Genomic DNA, 24,449 nt, shown 5'->3' on the forward strand with positions numbered 1-24,449 from the left:
AGCATCTATCAGGCCTGGAGAGGAGGGGGCAGGAAGGAAGCATCCACCTTGGGCAGTCAATGTTCTGACATCTTAACATTCTATCCTCACTGGAGATGTTCCAGGTGGCAATAAAGAACAGGTGCCTAGTCAGGGGCTGGTGTTTCTTTAGTGCCTGTGGGGTCAGGACACCAGGGACAAAACTCTCTCCCCTCACCTTTGCAAGCCAGCCCTGAGAACAAAAAGATGAATTGGAAAGAGAACACAAATTACTAAATCAGACCGCCAAGCCTTTCCTAAGCTCCTGCTACACTCCTGGCACTGAGAGGTGAATACCAAGTTACATACCCAGTAGCATGTTGTAGCATGGAATGGAGAGGCTGGTAGTTAAGCCCATGCTAGGAGAAATCCCAGCTTCACTCCCGATGGGCTGTGGGATGCTGGCCAATGACCTGACCTCTTGGAGCTAGTCCCGGAGAGCATCTTGGCACCGGAAGAGAGAGGACCTGAATGACGTCAGGGTTCGATCCTCCCTGTCTCAGTAGCACCAGGCCTGAGGGACCCAAGCAGTTGGACCCGGCCTGGCCTTCACGCCAGACAAGTGCCATCTCATGCGAATTGCTCGCGGTCCCCCATCCCCTTCCTTCATCCCGGCACCTGCCACCTGAGCCCTGGTGTTCCTTCTGCCTAAAGGGAATTCGCGGTCTGGAAGAGCGTGGCTCCACAGCCCTTTCTCTCATGAAAGCGCACCTCCTACCTTCTAATTAAATGTCCCAGCACACCTGTGAGGCCGCAGTTCCCTCTCTACCCCCATCTGCCTTCCATGCTTTACAATCAGGGGCCAAAAGGGGCCTTTTGTGCCTATTCGCTTTTCTGCCCAGGCCGTAGAGAAGGAGTCCGATTTTCAGGACTTTAATGGCTCCTCATCCTGTGCTCAGACCCTCTAGTTGCCTGTTTCACAGGGAATCTGGGAGGAGTAATTATTGCTTTGAAGGTCAGCATGCTCTGTGGCAAATGAGGTGTCCAACGTGATGATTACCATGAATAATAAGTAGTATGAGCTGCAGAGCTTAGCCCTTTTTGAAGGGGGAAATGGCCCTGCACCTATTTCCCAGAGGCTGAGTTTCCTTCCATTGCTCATGTTGCTCTTAGAGGGGATGCCATGACACGATGGGGCAGGTTTGGGAACTGGGCCACAGGCCTCATGGAATGATCACAGGGCAACCCTGGCCAAAGATGGAGAGAGAACACTGTGAACCTAGCATTTAGTATTTTTCCAGATGCTTTGTCTGGCCTCTACCTCCCTTATCTTGAGCCATCCCCCACCTCACCCCACCCTACCCCATTCTCTATATCAAGACAATCTGGCCTTCTTTTACTTCCTCCAGTGCGCACATTCCGATCCCAGGACTAAGCACGTGCTAGCTTATTTCCCTAGAAGGACTTCCTCTCACCCATGAGACTGAGCAGAGCTGATGTCAGTGCCTCTTTTGGTCTCTGTTACGTGCCGCTAGGTGCTCTGGACTTCACTTTTGCAGCACAGGTATTTACTCAATATTTGCCTTCCCTGCTATGATGGGATTTGAATGAGCACCAGTCAGAGTTCATCCATGAGCCAGCTTATTTAACTCCATTCTCTATACTAAGTTTGATGAAGCAAGTAGGTGCTTAATCTGCATATTACACTGAGCCAAACTTATATCATGCAAGGAGCAGCTAGATATCCCAAGTGCCATCATTGCAAAGTTCCCACCTTACATCTCCTAGCAGGCCTGTGCTCTCAGAGCTGAAGCATCCTAGAGAAACCAGAAGCCTGCAGAAATATCCCCTTTCCCATATCTTTCATTGTTTCAATTCCGAATACAAGTGGGTGTAGCCATGTCTGTGTTTTCTCCGCCTCTTGGCTACACGAAGTGGGCCAGAGACCTGAGGTGGGTCGCTGGTAGTATCCATGCTTGGCCACAGTGGTTTGTCCAAGGCATGCACATGACCCACCCAGGCCAATCATGGGGCTTCCGTGGGATTTTTGTACCTCATGCTCGAGGGAGATAACTCTCTTCCCTCTCTGATAACAAGCTTGGAAAAATGGAAGCCTAAATTGTACATATATCATTATATACATTTCAGTGTATGTTATATTTCATGAATTTTAAAAGACTACAAAAGTTGCCTGGAGCTTGGGCAGTCGTGGTGCCCATCACACGTAGGACACTCATGAAGAACTGGAGAGAAGGAGGCAAATATACAGTGAGTCCAAGAGGAGTTCTGGCAGGACTGGAGACCCAGATGCAGCCATTCCCAGGGCTCCACCCCTGCCCTTGATTTATCTAAGCAAATAAAGTCCCCTTTTTGGCATAAGCTAGATTGAATTCGGGTGTCTTTTACCTGCACTGACTAACCACCAAGAAATAAAACAAAACAGAGACTCAGACATTTAAAAACAAAAACAAAAACAATAAAACTTATGGTTACCAAAAGGGAAAGGGAGGAGGGATTAATTAGAAGTTTGGGATTAGCAGATACAAACTACTCTATACAGAATAGATAAACAACAAGTTCCTACTGCATAGCACAGGGAACTATATTCAATACCTTGTAATGGCCAATAGTAAGAAAGAATATGAAAACGAATATATACACGTATAACTGAATCACCATGCAGTACCCCAGAAATCAACACTACATTGTAAATCAACTATAGCTCAGTAAAATAAATAAATAAAAATAATATTTCATGTTTTATTTTTGTTCATTTTGTCCCACAAATGTTAAAGCTAACATCCTTCCTCTGCCTTACATTTTTCTGACTTACGATTTATTACTTCACTCAAGGTAATCTCTGAATATAGTTTTGTGGGGTAAGCAAAGCACGTATAATTTATCCTTTTTGTAAATAATATAACTGAGGCCCAAAGATGTAAAGGAACTCAGCCCGTATAGCTAGTGAATGGCAGTACCTGGACTGGAACCCAGGGTTTCTTGTTTTTCTCTCTGGTTTGCTAATCAGTCACGGCCATGAGCCCAAAGAGATAGTTTGACTGCTTGGGTTCATAATATTCCCAATCGCTTCCTACTGTGGGTAACTATGCCCCTTTAAGAGGCACATCTTTATGGGCCAGTAACGCTTGCTGGAAATATTCCTGAGGAGTAATGAAAGTTAAAGACTAGCACAAAATCTAAGGGTTCTGTCCAGGTCGAAATAATGTATTTAATGTCAAAGAGATACCAAGATCTGGACTTGTTCCTAAGGAGGACAGAGCAGGCTGAGCTTAGTGGAAGGTGCATTTGGTGAGGAAGGCTCCACTGGTTTTGAGAAGAGGCAGGAAGCAGAGGGTGGGGGAGGAGGATGGAAAAGGTTCTGCTTTTATTAAAAGGAAGATAGGAAGTTGGAAACCACCGTTGTAAGGCCAGACAGACCCGAGTTCAACTAGTCAACTACATCTTGGGCCAGTCACCAAATTTCTTGAAGCCTCAGTTTCTTCATTTGTGAAATGGGGGTTAGTAATACATCCTTTCAAAATGCATGCATGGATCATGCATATAAAAAGGACCCAGCAGTGCCTGGCAGAGCAGGTGTTCCATACATGTTTCTCTTTCTTTCACAGGAGTAATGCTCACACTTTGTCTCCATAATAAGAATCCAGTAGGAAACACCTGTGTGGCCCAAGGCGCGGGAGTTCACGGCGGGCGGTGATCCTGCAGCTGGACCTTTCACCATGTGGCCCCACGTGCCTTCCCCAGCCCTGATGCTCCCACCCCCTGCCTCCTCCCATGCTGCTCCAACCATCCAGACTTGTTGTCCTTCTCATCCTTCCTGCCCCGCCTGCACCTCTGTGCATTCCCGAGCAGACCACTTTCCTGGTTTATTTGCTGCTTATACTTGCCCTGAAAGAGATTCTAGTGGTGTCCTCTCTGCAAAGAGCATTATCTCTTCCAACAGAAAAAAGGGAAGGAAGCAAAAACGGAAGGCGGGGGAGGATCTGCAGGAATGGAAAAAAAAAAATAAAGAATGGAGGAAATGTATGTTTTAAGGGCTTTCCCCAAGAGCTATATTAATAGCCATAGGAAAAATACTAGATTTCATTAAACATTATATTTACCAATTACTATATCCAAAGACTCTATTTTAGAAACTTCTTTGTACACCCCTTTCTCCTATGGTCAGAACGCTACATAACGTTTCAGGTTTGGTTTCAATGCTTTTTGACTTCTGTTAATGAATTCATGTATTTGACTAATAGCAACTGAACTCCAGTTATGTGCCAAACACTGTGCTGGGTGCAGGGAATATAGCAATGACCAGACAGGCATCGTCTCCGCTCTGATGAAGCTTTTGAGCCTTGCCTGGCTCCCCCTTAAAGACCACGTGCGCCCCTGTCTCTGCTCTGATAACCGCTGTTGATGCTGTCACCATAATTGCTTTTATGTCTTCCTTCCTTTTTTAAAAAGCCGGTAAAATAGCATGACCAGCTCATCTCAGTTTACTTGGGCCTCTCCTGGTTCTAGCACTAAAAGCACCATGTCCCAAGAAACCTCCCAGAACCCAGCAAATTGGGCCAGTTGCTCACCCAACGATAAAGGCCATGCTGTGACTACAACCAAAAATATTCTTGGAAGAAAACCACTCAATCATTCAGTCTTCAAATATTTATTGAGCCTATTTTTATAGCTGGTTGCCTCTCTTTTGTGTTAGATCTCTCCCACCCTACTGTGGGCCCCTGGAGGTTGGGGCTTGTGTCTTTTACACATAAAAATATCTTCATTTTATGAAAACCACTGTGTTCATGTTGAGAAATTCTTTCGTGCAAGAAATTTTAGAGGATGTGTTTCTACAATTTTTAAACCGAGATCTGTATCTAGTACCCAGCTTGGAATAAGATCCACGAACAAGCCCCTCCTCTCCTCATCTCCCTCTGGCTCCTTCAGCAGATGAGTCCCTCAGCAGCTCTGGCAGCTTAAAGGCTGAACACCTCCCAGATGCAGGTACCGGTGTCACCCACTTCTAGGTGGCTTCCTAGACTCCTAGAGCCGGCAGCCCTTCAAGTATCAGAAGTGCATTCTTACGCCTTTTCTCACTTCATCCCACCACCCGTGTACACACCTGAGATTTTCCCAGGTATTCTAACAGTCACTGTGGCCAGACTAATAAGATTTTAGGATCTAGGTCACTGTCCTCTGAACCTGTCCCACTTTACCTCCTTCTTAAAGTGCATCTGAACAGCTCTCCAACTGGTCTAACGAGTGGACTAGGTCTATCATTCCCATCGGTCCCTAGCTTAATAAACCCCAATGATGTGGCCTAAGATCCCAAGTGCCTTAGTGCCTTTTTCTTGATGTGTTGTGGGCCATCTAATTAGGTACTTGGGACATTTTAATCACTCAGTAAATGATCACTGACTGTCTGGCTGGCTGCATGTACAGATTTGTTATGTGGATGGAGCCCAGTAAGGATTTTTGAAACCACAATCATAAGAAGTCAGGACATTGTATTGGGTTGCATGGTGCTCTCCTAAAATTTATGTCTACCTAGAACCTCAGAATGTGACTTTATTTGGAAATAGTATCTTTGCAGATACAATTAAATGATTAAGATGAGGTCATACTAAAAATAATTTCTGGATTTGGAAAACAAATCCCTACATCTTATAAGAAGAGAAAACAGAGGAGACATATACGTAGAGAAAAGACAATGTGAAGACAGACAGGGAGAAGACCACAGGGAGATGCAGGCAAAGAGCAGGGAGCTGTAGCTGTAAGCCATAAAATACTAAACACTGCTGGCAACCACCAGAAGCTAGGAAGAGACAAAGAATGGTTCTCCCTTAGAGGCCTCAGAAAGAGCATGGCCCTGCTGACACCTCAGTTTCAGACTTCTAGCCTCCAAAACTCTGACAGAATAAATTTCTACTGCTCTAAGGCACCTGGTTTGTGACCATTTGTTACAGCAGCCACAGGAAACGAACAGACATATCAGATGTTTTACCTGTCCTGTCTTATACTCAGCCCAAGAGCGTGCTATGGGATTATTGGAAGAATATTAAACAAGGCTAGAAGACCTGGGTTCAAATCATGGTTTTACCACTCACTAGTTGTGTGACCCTAAGAAGTGATCTTGCTTCTTTGATCCTCAGTAATCTCACTTCTTTGGTCCTCACCAGCAAAGTAGAGATACAAATATATAACACATACGATTAGTTTAGGGACCAAGAATAATAAGGAAAGGGAAAATGCTTTACAAATTATAGAAACTTTTCAGATATAGGCTATTTGATTTTTTCTTTTTTCTGAAGTAGAGATCCTGTAGGCTTGCTTATTTTACTTTCCTCCCTGAAGAACCAGTTCATGAATTTACTTATGAATTCTACTATTTTGTTGATTTTCTAATTCACTTGCTATCCTTGAATTTTTTTGTCCTTTTTTTAGTTTTGTTGTGCTGCCCATTTTATAAATTTTTAGGTTAGACATTTAGTTACTTTCTTTTCATTTATTCATATTTTTAAGTGAAAACATGAAGTCTATACATTGACCTCTGACTGTGGCTTTGGATGCATTACATACACATTCAGACCTAGCGTTCTCATTTTCTTTTTCTCCTAAGTTGTTTACAATTATGTATTTAAAAAATTGTCTTCTTTGGGTTATTGTTACTATCACCCTATACTCAGCAGTGTGTGCCGGCTTTACTAATCCACGAGCACTTGTTGCTATTATCATGCTGAAGTTAGAGGGCTACAATGTTCTGTAAACAGCTTTCTCTCCAACATCTTTCAGACACATACATCGTGACTAAACATTATTTTTTGTTTGTTAAAGTAGAGAGTTTTTATTTCCTCATCATGAAAGCTTCAGCCACAAAATATCAGCAGCTTTTTGGATTCAGACATTTATCAATGAGTACATTTCTAGAGTGTTCTCATGTGTTCTTCCAAATCCACCAGGAACTAAAGAAATCTACAACCCTGCTGAAAGGGAAGTGTTAGCAGCACTAGGCAATGTCCCTAGAGTTGTCTTATGAATTATATTCCCGGGGTTTCAGTCTAAACATTGGTCTCCTTTTAAGCTTAGCCTAAGGACCAATTCCTCCCTGAAAGGTTCACAAGCCACTTCAACACAGCGGGATCTCTCCTTCCTCAGATCGCATACTTTGCGCACAAACTTAGAACTCAGTCCAAGCTCCCAAATAAGATAGTAAGCTCCTTGAGAGTAAAGAAATCCATGTCTTACACTTCTTTTCATTCCTTCTTATAATCCCTAGTATCTAGTTCCAATAAATACTATGATTGTTTGATTATAATCCTTTCAGAACATTTCCTGAGAGGAAATGTAACTGTGAAATTTAGGGTCATAGATTTTAAAGAAATCAAGTGGTAAAATCAAAGTCCATTCAAAAACCTTTAGAAAGGTTGAGATTAACACCTTGGATGCATGCTTTGAAGAGAAAAAACAGTAGTATCCCAATCATCAAGATATTACGTTTTAGACATCATGAAAACCCAAAACGGCATGCTGGTAATTTGCCCAACTGGAGCTACCTGTGGACTCATGATCTGTCAGCTATGGTGGTGATGGCAGTGGAGTCCAGAATGATTCCAACAATAATGTATCACATATATAAAATACAATTCACAAAACTCTCCCATGTGTTAGCTCACTCGAGGCTCAAGGAAAACCTGTGAGGAAGGCAATTTAAGGACTATTATCCCCATTTTGGAAAATAGGTGTCTAGAGGTCAGAAAAGATTGGCTAATTTACTCAAGATCACAAAGCTAGTAGGTAGGTGAAACAGAATTAAGCCCAGCCCCTCTGATTCCCACCCTAAATTCTATAGGTACAGCTACGTTAAATTGACTTGGGAACTCATGGCATAAATCTCTGCACTCAGTCATCAGTTTCAGTGGCTAGATGTTCACTCAACAAATACCCCTTGGAAATCTACATGCTTGGAGATACTAGAGAAAGAAGATACAGTCCCTGCCTTCAAGGAGCTCACAGACCAGTAATGTGCATTATAATGTGCATGATAAATGTATTGGCTACAAGTGCCATGAGAGAATTAAGATAATAATGTCACATTTATTGAGAACTTACTATGTGCCAATTTCTGTCCCAAGCACTTTGCATCTAGGGTAACATTATGTATCATACTGCCTGGCACATAGCAAGAATTTAAGTTGGCAGCCATTATTTTATTATTATATATAGTTAAAAAAATACAATCAGGGATTGTTATCTGGGAAAGAAAAAAAAGGAAGAAAAAAGGAAAGAATATTTAAATTTTAAATTATCCAGAGCAACACAGTAGAGGAGAAACCAATTATCTAGGGGAAATCAGAACTGGGGGGCGATGCGGGAACTGGATCTTAAAGACGGATGAAGGGCTTGCAGACAGGAAGGGGAAGCACATTCCAGGCAGAGCAAGGGCACTTGAAAAGACCTGGGCCCTGAGCATCAGGGAAGGAAGAAGCCTGGAAAGGAGGTGCGGCCCTTTGGGCGGCCAGAGACAACATACAGAAGAGGAAAAAGGAGGTGGCCTCCTGCTAGAAAGCAGCAGAAGGGCGCGGTGCTCCCGGTGCCTGACCCAGGCACTCAGGGTGAGGCACAGATTTTCCAAGGCTATTTGTTTGTAGGTTACATTTTTCCTGAACAGAATCCAAATTCCTTTGTTTTCACAAAGAGCACCATAGTTTCCAAAGAAAAGAAAAAACAGACGTCTTGGTCCAAGGGCTTTCCCTGAGAAATATTCTGATGGCTCTGGGCCAACACAGGGTTCCACCAACCTCTGCATTTACAGAACGATAGAGCAGCGAGCTAGAATCTTCCTCAGAATCTGCAAGAAAACGGGAATTCAGACTATTCCCTGGGAGGTTTTTAAATGCAAGTAATATGTCCTGTTGGATCTGCCCCAAGCAAACCCTCCTACTTGAGGTTCCCAGAATATTGCATGCAGTGTGAAAACTCTGTGCCTTGGCAGGCACTGCCACTTACACCCGACAGCCCTTCCTCCCCTTCCCTGCTTGGCATGGCCCTGCTCTTCCTGCCAGCCCAGCCTAGAGATTTCTCCGCTGTGAGCCTTGCCTGGCGTCGTCCCCAGATTTCAGCCTCAGCACCAGGGTGGGTGGGTGGGTGGGTGGGTGGCTTTGACCTCAGTGCTCCTACAGAGCCACGCACCCACCTCCATATGCAATCATCTCACCGCTTTGTAATCACAGCATCCCTTAGCCCCCAACCACCCCCACCCTCACACCACACCATCTCCCTCTTAATTTTATGAGCCAGTGATGAATCAAAGATGGGAGGTAGGAACAGTCCAATCTGGGTGCAGGTAATAAGGGGGTGCACACTTAAAAAAGGAAATTTAATGAGTCAGTCTTTTTTTATTATCACCATGTGCCAGCAATTTTGAATAATGTCAGAAGTAAAATACACTTCCTCTCCAGGGCAAATGGTATGAGACAAGTGGTATCCCCCTTGGTATGCCACTCCTCTGAAATTGCTCCAATTCCTTCTGTCCAGGAAAAGAACAGCGTCAGTGATAGACTGCAATGCTGGCCAGAGCTTTTGGTCAGTCAGGGGTTAATCACCAAGGCCTCCCATGTGCCAGGTACCACAATGCAAGGTTTTACATGCATTCTAGGCAGTCTTCCCAACACCCCCTACATATGTGCCTAGAACAGCATGTCCTCCCCATTCTGGGGGCTAGAACCGCAAGTGACGCGTGCCCTTCTTAGATGTTCACAGCCTAATGGAGAAGGGGACTCATGCAATTCACCATGATTCAGCTTCGCATGTGACAAGTAGTTTCAAGAATAAACCAGACCAACCCCCGACTATGGCCACATGATTGTGGATTTAAATCTGAAGAGCCCAGTTGGGGAAGAGGAGTGGATAAGAGAAGTCATCGGCACTGATTGAAATTATACCAGATGCTGTTTTGGATACACACATGCTCTCTTGCTTGAGTCTTGCCACAAACACCTCTGAAGCAGGTCTCATTGTCCTGCATTCTCTGAAGTGCTCAGAGAGGTTTAGTGACTCACCCAGGGTCACACAGCAGCTAGTAATTGATAGAGTGGGGAATTGAGCAGAATCCTCTCTGACTTGGAAGCCTGGGATCTGAGCACAGCAGCCCAATGAGGAGGGTGTGAACACATCCTCACTGGAGATCCTCTCAGGGACGAGGGAATATAATAATGACAAAGGGGATGAGGAAGAGGAAAATGATAATTCCTCACTTTTCCTTCAGCACTTTACAGTTTATAAGATGCTTTCTTGTCCATTGTCTCATGGGATCGCTATGAATTTGGCAGGACAGGGATTACCTTCATTTTGCAGATGAAAAAAAAGGAGGCTTTAGTAAAGTTGTAATACTTTCCCGAGATCACCCTAATCAGTTGCAGAGAGACTACAGTCACTTTATCCTGCTGGCTTCATGCATTATCACACGTAATTGACAGGTACATTTGCATAGCATCTGACTCTTGAAACAACCTCAGGAGGTAGGCTGGGCAAGTCTGATGCGCCCCACTTTACAGTGGAAGGAATGGAATCCCGAGAGGGTAAAGGACTTACCTGAGAGGTGGAACTGGGACTGGAGAGCAGGATCTATCATCCTACATGGAGCAAATCATCCACTTACTCATTCAGCACCAAACTTAGCAGGGTACCAGTCACTTGGGAGCGGGCCTGTCCCTGATAAGTCCCACCAGCATGTAGGACATCCAGGTTCCCCCTGCCTCTAATAGCTCTGAGATTCCTCACTACTGCCACCTCCAAATCTTGATATTAAAATGCAACTCTTGAAGATCCTTAAGTCAGCTTGGCTGACAGAAGTCAAAGAGTGATCAAACAGTGGACCCCAACCCCAACATCACTGCATCTTCAATAAACCTGAGTTGATTTTCCTTTCCCCTGATCTTTTTTAAAGTTTCCCTCTAGCTCCAAACAAAGGTATAAAATTTCTCCTCTGCCAACGTATTTCAAGTTTCTGGACCCAGACCCTATAATTACAAGCAATAAAACAAGCAAAGTCAAGGCTGCATGACTTATAAAGCAAGAATATCAATTATGCACAGTCCAGCCAGAATTCGTTTGGTTCCTGAAAAACAGAAATTATCATTTTCATTGTTCAGAGACATTGTAGGCACATCGTCGGGGGCCCCAAATGACAAGGTAATGTTGGTAGGAAATGTCTGGGTCTGGGGTGTCTGGCTGGGCCTTAGGTGTTCTAGAAGAGAAAATGGAAGTTCCGAGAGGTTAAGTAACATGCTGAAAGTCACACAGCACTCCAGAGTTGAAATAAGGATGCAAACTGAATTCCAGTCCTTTTGTCTTCACATTGCTCCCTGCCCTCTTGCAATAAAGTGTGTGTTTATCCACCTCCAGGCTGAGTAAAAGCAAACCAAGGGGTTGTAAACTGTGCCTAGGGACCTGGGAGCCTGCTCTCCCATAACTGTCCTGGGTCCTATAATCATTACGTATAATGAATATTATGTATAATAAGTGATACATGCATGGTCCAGACCATCCTTTTTTATTCTGTCTTACTGTATCAGATAATGTCATTGTTCTAATCAGATTCCAGTGGGATTCCTTTTCATTGTTTACTGGAGGAGATGGGGAGGGACCACCTCTGGTGTGACTTCAATGGCAAGTGTTGTTCTTGGGGGAACAGTCAAATGCTGTAGCTCCCTAGCCTTGAGTAGGAGTAACTGATGTGTAACTCACACTCCAGAGTCCCCCAGCAGGATCGAGCTGAAGCTACCCTCTGCAGGTGGCATCTCAGTGAAAGCAACTTTTACATTTCAACTGAAACAACCCTGGGTTGTATTTGGCAGATTCCGTTTTAAGGAATAAACACTAAAATGCCATCTATTTTACACTCAGAAACTCACTCTGACTTTGTTCTATTTTGATCATTTAAATTCATTTTAAAGATTATATTGTTCTTATATTTTGCTCAACAATCCATCATTTTGTTGTTGACTAAAAATTTTTTTAAAAATCTGTCCAGAGTATTCAGCCCAATTTCCTGGCTGGCAGACCATGTTTCATTCATCCATTCACTCATTCATTCACCCACAGCTGGGCTGAGCTCAGAACAAATGGCCATGCTGATCTTATCTCACCTACTAAATTGCCAGTTGCCATTGAAAACAACCCGGGACCTATCCCAGCCCACCTCAGGGCCTTTGCACTTGCCACTTCTGCTTGGAATACGCTTCCTCCAGATTTCATCTGGCTCCCTCCCTCATGGTATTCCAGGCTCTGCCCAATGCCACTTCCTCAAAGAGTCTTTCTTGACCTCCCCACCTAAAATTATCTGTCCATCCTCCACTCCATCTGTCTTTTGGGATCCTGTTCTTTCTCCATAATATTTATTACCATCCAAACTGAGACATTTGTTATTTACTTATTTATTGTCTTTCTTCCCCAGGAAAATGTAAATGACATGAGAGGAGATATTTTGTCTACCTTGCTCACTGCTATCTCTGTGGTGCCCAAAATTGCAACGTGGAGAGAGCAGGCAATATTCTTTGAATGGACAAAGAATGAATGAATATACCTTCTCTTCCTCAGCCTCTTGTTTATCCAATAAAACCTTTCCAGGGAAATATTACAAAGGCAAAGGTCTGGAAACTGGGAGATCTATAGCTTCGATCCCATGAGCAAGTCTCTGTGTTACCTGTGGATCAAGAAACTCTCTACCTCCAAAACCTGCAGTGGCTCCCTATTGCTTCAAAAAAGGACAGTTGTCTATGAGTGCTTATAGCCTGGGTGAGTGACATTCAGTGTGAGTGTGTATGCATATTTTTACTTCACACACATTTACTGAGTGCTTGCTATATGCCAGGCATTCTGCTAAAAAATTACAAAGATGTAGTTCCATCCCAGTCCCCACAAGGTTGGCAGTGGTGGGGGTGGGATGAGCAGAGAGGTCATAAGTGATTAAGAGGGAGAGACTTGCAAACAACACTGAAGTATGAACAAATGCCAGGAGATCATTCTCCACAGGCAGGAAGGAAGAATCAGTCCCTTTACTCGGATACAGATGAAAGCCCAGAAAACTTCCTGAGGGAGCTGCATCTCAGCTGAATCTTGATGAATAGGAGTTGACCAGGCAAACAGGCAGAGAGGGAGGGATGGCATTCCAGGCAGAGGAACTGGCTGAGCAAAGACCTGGAAGGATGGCACATTCTGGAACTCCAGGTGATGAAGTCCACTTGAAGCGTGAACCCTGAGCTAAGTCACAAGGAGAGACCGAACTGAGAGGTAAATGAGGTGTTTAGACAAAAGATACCACATTTGGAGCCAGTCAGACCTGAGTTCAAGTGTGGATCATGTCACTGGCAATTCACTCCTCTCCAGGCTCAACTTCCCTCCTGGGAAGGAAATGACCAGGGGGTGGGGGCACTGTCAGCAGATCTCCACTGGTGAGGAGTAGGGGAGCCAGAGAGGGGGCCATGGGAACACTTATTTTGCTTAAAATCAAAATACTGAGAATGCTGTCCCTCTGCTTTGATCGGTTTTGAATCATGATATTTAAATTATTTTGAATTTGAAATTCCTTAGGAGAAGGTGTGAGGTTTTTGTGTTTATCTAGGGCAACCTGGATTACAAAAAAGGCCAAAGAAACCCTGGCTGTGGTGATCTTAACGCCCCCTCTGATTTTAGCCTCCAGGTCTAAGATGACTGACAGCCAGGCATACAGGAAAAAGCAGAGAGAATCAACTGCTGAACTTGGAGGCAGACCCAAATTTCAACTCAGACTGTATCACTTACTCCCTGGAGAGAACGGCAAGTTAATGAACTTCTTGAAGTGTCGATTTCTTTCTCTATAACATGGTACTTCCTTCACAGGCTTATTGTGCGGTTTATCGGTTTATTTGAAATAATGGACTTACAAGCAACTACCACATATTAGATGCTCAATAAATGTCAGGTGAGTGATGCTCCCTCTGCATCCTGGTCCCTAATCATAATGGCTTTCCCTGGAGTGCCCACCATGTGCCAAACACTCTCCACAGGCTGTCTCACATATGAGGAAAACTCACAATTTAATAGTTGGTCATCAATTGAGCTCATTGCATTGTCTAAAAGCAGTTTAACCTTCAGAATACAGCCACGATGGATGATGGGAATTTAGGGTATGCTGTCTGGAACCAGATCAGCCTTAAAATCTTTGAAAATTTAAAGCTTTTTTATTTTTTTTTTATGGCTCTGGAAACCTACCCACTGCACATTTTTATTTCCAACCGTTACGCTGTTTTTTTCTTCTTGCTTTCCACATTTAACTCAAGGATTCAATTGCAAAAGCCAAGTTTGAGATGATCATAACATTTAAGGAATGAATGTAACGACAGCTTATACTTGCATCGCAGGAAGATCTACATTCTATATTTAATAGCTTTAGCCATTTACAGCAAGAGTTATCACAGGCACCCCAAAGAGGGAGGGCTGGAGAGAGAGAATTCTGCACCTTTAACTAAAGATGTCCGAGTCATAAGCTGTTTTGGAAATGATTAAGTGATAAATACAGTAAGTTCATCCTCAGTTCTGGGAACCCCACAGCACTGACAGTAATTCTCAGAGGCAGAAGCAATTATTATTATTAAAAGGTCTAAACCTTAAGCATGTGCACTTTCAGTCTGTTTAACTGGGAGATCCCTAAGTTCAGGGAAGGAGGAACTCAGGTGTTCGAAGCACCTGCTAGACACCAAATGTTCTATCACCTAAAATCCACCCTCCACGTAGACTTGTAACTAGACCTCAAAAATACAGGAAGAGGGAAATTAACAATGTTGAATACCAAGATGTGCACAATGCATATGAAATATGATAAAGTGTGTGCAATGCTTAGCATATGTAAGGAAGCCTGATAAACTCAGAAAGAAGATCCAGCCCTTTGCTGAGGAGATGGCTGTGTGACATTATTCCTGGCTGCATTCCCCAGGCCTAGCACAGTGCCTGGCATATCTGGTAGAGGGTAGGAATATGGAGTATGAAGCCAGATTTTGTGGCTGCCAATCCAACTTAGTCACTGTGTGACCTTAGATAATCATTCAACCTCTCTGTGCCTCAGTTGCCTACTTGTGAAATGGTAAACAGTAATACCTCTCTCATATTGTAATTGTAGAATGAAATGAGCTCATAAGTGCAAAGTGCTTAAGACAGCACTGGCAAACCATAAGAGCTGCAAACATAACCACCTGGGGACTTGCTACAGGCTGGGGAGCTCATCTGGCCTCACCCCCACCCTGTAACATAAAGTGTAATGAAGCTCCCTTTTCCAGTTGGGAGAACTGAAGGAAGTACCTCTGCCCAGATCTTCCAGTTCTGAACTGGCCTGAGATTCCTACCCAGGCCCGCCTAACAGTAACAGCAAAACAATATTTAATTGTTTGTTTGTTTGTTTTAATGTTCTAGGCCTTTACAGATAGGCACACATTTACTTCTCACAACAATTATATGAGGTAAGAGCCGCTAACCCCCATATGATGGAAGCAGAAACTGAGAGTGAGAGAGCTTAAGTCATTTTCTCGAGACCTTAGAGTTAGCAAGTATCAAGGGCGGCTTCAAGCCCAAGCCTAGGAACCTGACTCGTCCCCACGCGAAAGGAGAGTGCCACCGGTCCCCGGTGCCTGAAGTTGGGTGGGCTGGCCAGATGTCCCGGCTCATCTTCTCAGCCCCTCCTGGGACTGGGGGTTTAGGACCGGGGACTCTCTGGTGGCAGATAGGTCGGAGAGGCCTGGAGCAGGGGCGGGTCTGCGGCGCGGGGCGGGACTGCAGAGAGCTGCCCGGGCAGGACGCCTCCTGCGCGCACTTGCCCCGCGGGAACCCCGGCTGGGGCCCCGCCTGCGCGGGCGCCGGGGCTCTCCACCCGCAGCCCTCCGGGGCCCGTAGCCCGCGCGTTCCTTTCGCTTTTAGCCCCAGCCGCGCTGATTACTCAGAATCGTCCCTACTTTGTTGGCTGAGTGACAAAGATCAGCAGTGGTTGTTCGAGGGCACCCCTGCCTCCAGCAGAAAGCACCCCAGGCCGAGAGCCCCGGAAGTCTCGAATCTCCTCTCGCTCTGCCTCTCGCTCTCAGTGGGACTGGGTTGGGGCCTCAGTTTGCCCATCTGTGTGACTGACGTCGACAGTGTTTCTGCACATTCGAGAGAAAGGTGTACGTTGTGGAAACAGCCTGACTTTTCTTTGAAGTCTTCTATTTTCAGCTACAATAATTCTGAAAGTTATATTCTTCACCATTGTTATCTGTTTTAATAAATCTACATTATATTTAATGTGAAAGGAGGTAAAATGGTCACCCAGGAAAAATAGTCTGTGATTTAAACAGTGGTTTGAGTCCTTCTGTTTGAGACACAGAGGAAGCCCTGGAAGGCCCTTTCAACCCTCTTTCATCTGTCAATCTGATTCGTCGTGGGTATTTTTTTTTCTTCCCCAGTAAGACCTTTACAATCTCACTGGTGACCAGTGGGGTGGGGAAGACTGGGTTTTACCATTAAATATATTCAGTTAGAAGTTCTTGGTCTGCCTTTTTTTTTTTTTTTTGCCCGTGGGACCTCGGTTAAGCCATTGACACTTGCTGAGCCTCAGTCTCCCGTCTATAAAATGGGGAGAAGACTCGCAGCGTTGCTGGGAGGATTCGGGATGGTATTTGCTAAGGGTCTGCCCTGCGCTGGATGACCCATGGACGAGGGTGCTAGTGGGTGGGGACTCTGAGGGTCTGAGCCTGGATTTCTTCGCTCTGCTCCTTCCGGTGGCCCCGGAGCGCCCGCCCCTGAGCAAGGGCTGGGCGGGGCCGGCTTCCAGCCTCCCGAGGCCCCGCTGCAGCGGTGGCACCGGTCCCGCCTCCCCCACCGGCCAGCTCCCGGGGCGGGACCCGCGGCAACCTGCGGGCAGAAGGCCAGGCTTTATTTACACAAAAGCAGCCGGTGGAAGCTGGCCTTGTATGGATGAAACGTTGGCGGGCCGGAACGTCGCCGGGGGCGGGGGAGGCTGTAAGAAGCGGCCTTAGCCTGATAGGAATCTATGAATAAACAACGTGAATCAAAGAATGCATTGAAATGACCTCCTAGAATCACAGAAACACGACCCAAAGGAGGCCTTTTGAATCCTCCCACACGTCCCATCCTATCAGATAGTTTGGCAAAGTGAAGCTCGAATCATTCTGTAGTATTACCAAGCCAGAGTGCCTGCCCTACAAACCCCGCCTTCCTGAGGTCGCCTGTGGGGGCGCGACTTCAGGGCTGGGAGCGGGATCTGGGTCTGAAATAAAGAAGGGAAAGGGGAACTCCATTTTCTGGGCACCTTACTCTTGTGCTAGGCATAGTTCCTATGTAATTTCACTGCCTTCTCACACCGCGCTTTGAGGGAGGGATTCCCATTTTTCATCTGGCTAAACGCCGGCTCAGGTAGGCAAGCGAACACACTTACTCCAGGACACAAACACCGGTAGGTAGAACAGCTGGATTCAAATACAATTCGGTCCCGGGCTCTTTCCACCCAACCGCGCTGCCGGCGGAGGCGCAGGGGTAAAGCACAAAATGCGCGGTTGCGACGTCAGGACAGCAGCGCGATGGCCCAGGTGTTTCTGGGCGCCGCCCCTTCCCTCATCGTCCTTCACCTACCTACTGGATGTCCACTGCCCCCTCCAGTCCTACTTGTCAGCTGATTGGCGGCCGCCGCGCCCGCTCGCCTGATTTAGCAGCCGGAAGTCGCAATCCGGGTGATCGCTGACCTAGAGCCCCTAGTCTTATCACTGCCAAAGCCAGCGTTGCCCTGGAGGACACACAGGTGCGCCCAGGACGCGCGTTTCTCCGGCCTCCGCCCTAGTCACGGGGCTGCATCCGGTCCGGGAGCAATGGAATCGGGTTCAGCCGCCCCTTTCCCGGCAGGGGCCTGCCCACGCTCACCCCGCGGAGGCCCGGAACAGGTTTCTTCACTTTCCCTGGCCCAGCTCCTGCCGGGGGCGAGGAAGGGAAGCTGGTTGCTCAATGTGTCTGAGGATTGTTCTGGTTCTCAGGAGACTTGTGGACGAGCCATCAGTCAGGTGGACCCAACTCAAGCCACTCGGCACGTACAGTGTCTTGTATACCGTGGTCTACACAGCAAACCCTTAGGGTTCCTCATGTGACAGGTGGGGCCCATGCTCTGCACAAGGCGGGCCAGTGTCAGGTTCCAAGGAGAAGATGGGCAGAATGAGATGAGTCACCCAGCCCTCTGGGTCCATCCAGCAGTAAGGAGGTGTGGAAGGCCAGTGTCAGGTTTGGCCTGGGGGTGGCACACTGACCAGTCACTGGGCCTCCATCAATTAGTATGCGCCAAATGACCCTAGAGGACTTTCCCAGAAGCCCCAGCTCCTTTGCTTTATAGCTCTTGGCCAAGTAGAAACCTTGGGCAGAAAATCCAGGCAAATGACAGATAGAACTTCATACATATTTATTGAGTGCCAGGCACTGTACAAGGCCCTGGGGATACCACCATGACTCAGACACAGAGCCTGCCCTCACCTATCCCAGCCTAATCAGACAGGTAACAGGTCATTTTAATTTGGGTTGAGGAACCATTTTTTGGAGTGCATCTGGGAGAAGATGGTTGGTTGTGGGTGGGGCCTGGAGGCATTAGGAAAGACTTTGTAAGGTTTCAAACACTACCCTTTTCCTCCTTTCTTCCACCTTTCTGCACATATTTCTTCAGTGGCTGCATCATGCTAATTGCTCAAGGAGCAGTTGGTGGTTCTCCAGAGACAAAAGGGTATGGTGTTATGATGCAGTGATTAAAACATCGGGACTCTGACTACAGCCACCTACTCTGTGCCCCTGAATGATTTGCATTTCTCTGGACTTGGCTTTCTTTATCTGTAAAACAGGGAGAACGATAATCCTGGTTTCATAAAACAAGGCCTGGCCCACAGTAGGCTTTAACGAGTGGAATCTACCACATTACTTTGTTGTGGTTCACACACTGCTTCTGATCTTCATGACAACCACCCCCTCCACTCCCAGCCCCCAATGTGGTTGGCAGCGCAGGTAACTTCATACCCATTTTACAGATGAGGAAGCTGATTTGGACAAATTAGCAAAATTGCTCATGTCTGGTAAGTTTTCAAGAGCAGCACCCTGGGGAGGAGGGGCCTCCCGAAATAGGGGAGATATTCTGACCTTCACCTGCCCTTCCTGAAACAAACCCCAGATGACTGGTTGAGACTGAACTGTCTGGGGAACTTCCTTTGACCTAGATCCTGTCAGCTATACCCCAACACCAGCCAGAAAAATGCATGCAGCCACACCTTAAGCATTCTTGCCCCAACTTGCACTTCGTGCTGGGGATTGCTCTTTCAGAGACTATTCTTTAAAGGGGGGAATATCTGATAATTGGACACCTACTGTGTGCCAGACCCTACACCAGGTATGCTCATGAGGGTTATTTTATCTCCTGTGAGCCATCATATGAGGGCAGGGAAAGGAGAAGAGAGAAGAGCAGGAAGAGAAAGAGCAAAGAATAAACCCACCCCAACTGCTCTCCATAATAAAAGTTGATGTATGCGCATACAACCCTGAGTGTTCTCTCTAAAGTGCCAATGTGATGATGTTATTCCAACTGTCTTGCTTAAAATCTCCCAGTGGTCCCCCACTGCCTTTATACAAAGTCCACACTGAGGAAAGACAGACTCAGCTAGCCACATAATCACATCTGCTGTGCCCACTAATCTCCTGGCTGTTGAACATGCAGTTTCTTTTTCCTGGAATGCCCTTTCCAGCTCCTTACTTCCTTTCCTACTTTTATGTAGGCAAAAAAACCATTCATCCTTCAGCTCTCAGCTTTAGATGTCACCTCCTCCAGGAAGTCTTCCTTGTCCACTCAGACAGGGCTAGGCCTGTCTACACTCTATTGTAAATATTTAACAGTCTGTCCCACTAGATGATGAGCTCCTTAGGGTCAGGGACCATGTCCTATTCCTGTGTCCTCAGCACCAAGCATGGTGTGGCTCATAGTAAGCACTCAATAAATATTTAATGGATGGATGAAAAAAAGGTTGAGCACGAAAATTATCTCCATTTCACAGAGGAGAAAATCAAGTCTCAAAGAAGGCAAAGATACCTATCTCAGTTCAGACAGCTGGTTAGTGTGGGTGACTTAAGCTAAAGCTAAATCCCTCCAAATCTGCTCCGTTTCACTGCTTATGTTGAAGATAATACAACCTCTTTCTGAGTGGTTCCTAGCACTGTCTTTCAATACTGCACTGAAACAGATCCTGGGTCCTGATAATGTAGTATTTATGAACACCAATCATCAAGTCTATAGTTAGTCCCTGGTACTGATTTTAGTGCCTGAGACATATTATACCTCATGACATCTTAGAGAGGTCAACACCATGATGTCTATTTCACAGATGAGGAAGCTAGTTCAGAGAGGTTAAGCGATTTGCCCAAAGTTTTACAACCTTCAAACCCACGTCAGTCAGTCTCTAACTCCTAAGCCCCAGTTCCTTCCACCTCCTCAGTCTCCTGCCCATGGCTCTAGGGCCAGGTCTCTTGCGGCCTCTGCACCAGCTGGGTCCCATTTCTCTCTTGATGGGATACAGATGAGATCCCCTAACTTCAGAGGGCCCTCTGCACTGGGCCCACATGGCATACTGAATTTGCTGGCACTTTTCTCTGGCCACTCTTCTCCTCTCCCCAGGGGTTCCTGCATCCGTGCTGGCTCCACCTCTGGGGAAACGCCAGGGCATGGGAAGCTGTCCTTGTTCCTCGTTCCCAGTCAATGGCCCCCTTGGGAACCAGGCAGGTAGGGGCAGATCCTCCTGCTCTCTCTCTCAGGTGTCTCAACAAACAAACTGTTTAGCAATTACACACGCCCTTGGCCGGAGCACCCACAACCTTTCTCAACTCTAGGGTCACCCCAAGAGCTTCCCGACTGTGCATGCATGGATTTATTTGTTCAGTGAAGATTTGCCCATCTATGACATCTATTACGTTGCTCTTTGAGCTAACGCTGTTCCCCTTGGAGCCCTGGCACGTCTTTTCACCTGGGATGAGGAAGTGCCCCCAAACTGTCTCATAAGGGACAAGAAGCTCCGTGAGGGCAGGGGCTGCATCTGCTTTGTTTGTCAATCTATAACCATCGCCTAGCGCACCTAGATATTAATAGATATCTATTGAACAACTGAATAGCTAAATATTAAAAGCTCATTCTCCCCCATCCTCTCCCCTCACTGCTCTCTGCTTCTATGAGCCTTTAAAAGAGATCTGAAAAGACAGGCTCTAGGATTGCAAGGAACTTCATCTTTATTATTTATCCTGCTTCTGGAAGATTTGGTCAATCTGTCTGCCCAGTGCAAAAAATTAAGGCCATGCAGGTATTCAAAATTTTATCTGCTCTTAAAGAGGGCTGGTACTCAAATTCTTGTCTCGGAAGTCAAATGTTCTCAAGTGATACTGAGGGCATCTTCTACTTTCTATGCGGGGCACTGGTGAGTGGGAACCAGGGAGTTTGGGGAGACTATTAGACCCATCACAAATCTCAGAGGTCCCTCCGGACCCTGGGCACATCAGGTCTCTATGACCACAGGCTCGTCCAGGCCACAGGTCCTGCCTTCCCGGTGATGGCTGGTGCTACCTCAGCAGCCACATAACTAGGGTGATGATGGCGGAAGGTCTTGAAAGGAGGCCAGATGCATTAGGGGAAAAAGAAGAAAGGGGCCCAAATGAGCAAGTTGTACCCCCGTGACATCACATTCAAAGGACCTGGTGTGAAGATTTTTATCTCTGGGACAAAACGGCCCAGTTACTCTGGGATGAAAAGATAAAGCATTTCTTTCTCTAAAAGAACAGGGGCAGAGTCAATATGACAGCATCCTGGTTCATGAACTAGAGATCCTTTACAAAATTTATTGAAAAATAAAATGTACCACCAATCACTTCAAAATGCCAGTGGAGTCTGTTGTTTGCACAGTGCTGGGCACACAGTAAGTGCTAAACAAATAGTTCCTCTTTTTAGAAAGAATGGGAAAGAACTGTGCTTTGGAAATAGAAAAGTCATGGAAAAACCCAGGGGCCCCCCCAGCAAAGTCGGGACTAAACAGAGGCATTTCCCATTGGTTTGTTCAAGGACCAGCCCCCACACAGTCCCCTACACAGCGGGCTCCTGTGCTTCCCTTCCTGTTCTTTTTTTGGGGGGGCGGGGGGGTAATTTCAGTCCATTGGACTTCTTTTTTTCTTTTTTTTTTTTTAATGGAGGTACTGGGGATTGAACCCAGGACCTTGTGCATGCTAAGCATGTGCTCTCCCGCTGAGCTATACCCAGCCACCCACCCCCATTTCCTGTTCTCCTTGAGCTAGGCCTGGGCAGCAAAAATGCAGTTAGCCACTCAAAATGCAATCATTACGACTCACCCAACAAGCACGTCAACTTGCCTGTTGACATGTACACGCAAATAGTAAAAATGCACGCAACGCGATGCGGCCCGATAAAACGTGCGTGCCCTTCCACATGCGTTCCGTGAAACAGTAGAGCAGAGTGGAAGAGCAGGAGCTTTGGAGCTGGGTGAATGGGGGGTCAAAGCTGTTTCCTTCTTTTAATAGTGGGATGATCTGGAGCAAGTCACTGGACAGCTCAGTCCCTCTCGTCTGAAACATGGTAATTATAGCACTGAGCTTGTGGTCTTGTTGCAAGGATCATATAAGACAATATATGTAAAAGCATGGTCTGTTATGCAATAGATGCTTAAAGATAATTTATTGCAGAAATGCCAAGAATCTGAAAAGGGAGGAGAGAGGGAGAGTCTAGTGCTGAGCTCACCTTCTTTACCTGTTTTACCCAATGGTGTCTTCTGTTTCTCAACTCCTTAGGGGCTATTGCCTTTTAACAGTAAGACCTTGACCCTAGCTGGCTTTCCTCTGTTATGGATCTGTTTCTATTTTGCCTCAACAAATAAGCCAGCAGACTGAGTGTGAATGCCATGTTTCCTTCCATGTTTCCCCACCTCCCATCCACAATCCTAAATGCCCTGTGCAGAGCTGGGGACAGCAAGGCTGGGAAAGAAGCATCGATGTACTTTCACCCTCAAACCTCTTTCCATGGCCCTAACTCCCTGCCCTCCTTCCTCTGCCTCTTGGAGCCTGGTTGGGTGAGAAGGACAGTAGTGAGCAGGAAAGGCAGGGATCAGGAACGGTCAAAGAGTGACAGTCTAGATCCAGAAGAGCTATTTTGGAATGGGAAACAATAAAAAGTGCTGCAAAAAGAGAAGCTCTCTCCCACCTCCGCTCCTCATTCATCTGAAACAGTCAGGTGGAGAAGGAAGAATGTAAAGCAAAGAAATCCAGACCTGAGACAGATTAGAATTTCAGAATCAAACTAGCACTTGTTTTTTGCCTAATGTGGAGAGCTTGCCCCAGTTTTGTCCTAGTTCACCTTCACATCATCTTGGTGAGGTAGATACTGTTACCCATTCTACAGATGGTAAAACTGAGGATAAGGGAAGTACAGCCATTGCCTGAGATCACACAGCAGGGAAATACCAAATATGGGGCTCAAAACTGAGTCTTCCTAGTCCAGATCCCAGCTTCTTCCTGTTATGGGGGTCATTTCTTCATAGGACAAAGAAGAGGAATTGACTCATGTGTCCATCTCGAACTTTCCTCTGTTCTGCCTCTACTCTGACAATCCAACAACCCAACTGGTGTACACACAGGGCTAGTCACTTATTCATCAAGCTGCACTCTTAGGATCTGTGCACTTTTCTGTTTCTCTGTTACACTTCTTTAAAAAACAAAACCACAACATAATAAACACAATTTTTAAATCTACTGGAAAATCACTTTTCATTACAGGCTCTCTCTAAGTTTTATTTTTAAGATGCAGATCTGGTCATGTCACTCCTCTTCTTGAAATCTGTTTGTGACTCTCCACTGCTCTCTGGACGGGCAGCTGCCAGCATGCTGTGCAGTCGGACCCCTTGAGCCTCCCCAGCTCACCCCCTGACTACTCTGGGGAGGACCCAGGGAGGTGGGGCTTTTTTTCCTTCTTCCTAAAACTCCTCCCCCTTTGGGCGAGGCTGGCTCCTACTCCCTCGTTCTTTGGGCTTCCCGTGGGAAAATCCTTTCTTCAGGAAGCCTTCTCTGAAGACTACCCCTCCTGAGCTGTAAGCCAAACTTTCTTGTAAGCCCCCACACCAGGCCCACCTCCTCCAAGCCCAAGGAAAGGCCTGTACCTTCCCACCCACCCCCACCAGCCAGTGACCCCCCTCATCATTTCTATTTGCCTGCACCCAGCTCAGCAAGGGTTCAGCACTGTTTCTGGATCAAAGAATGAATGAATCAAACCCTTACCCACCTTCCGAGAGAGTGTGGCTTACTCTTTACTTGGAACTCTGGTTGCTCATCAATGTATATTCTGTCGCTTTGCCTAATCTGAAATTCCTGGAGGGCACTTTCGTGGGTTGGACTGTGTTCCCCCAAAAGGTATGTCC

General features: G+C 46.2%; 1 long non-coding RNA gene across 4 annotated transcripts in view; it reads right to left on the reverse strand.

The window, feature by feature from the left end:
* The window catches only part of LOC123617849 (uncharacterized), a 70,699-nt gene extending 52,718 nt beyond the window's left edge, over window positions 1-17,981 (reverse strand). For 2 of the 4 annotated variants that reach the window (XR_006726107.2, XR_006726104.2), the window contains exon 1: window positions 17,608-17,973. This is a non-coding gene — a long non-coding RNA (uncharacterized LOC123617849). Of the gene's footprint in view, window positions 1-17,607 lie in introns of all 4 variants that reach the window. The other 2 variants (XR_012511246.1, XR_012511244.1) reach the window with 2 other exon arrangements.
* Between the last annotated feature and the right edge of the window lie 6,468 nt (window positions 17,982-24,449).

The sequence above is a fragment of the Camelus bactrianus genome, chromosome 13, assembly GCF_048773025.1.
Source record: "Camelus bactrianus isolate YW-2024 breed Bactrian camel chromosome 13, ASM4877302v1, whole genome shotgun sequence".
Taxonomy (NCBI): Eukaryota; Metazoa; Chordata; class Mammalia; order Artiodactyla; family Camelidae; genus Camelus; species Camelus bactrianus.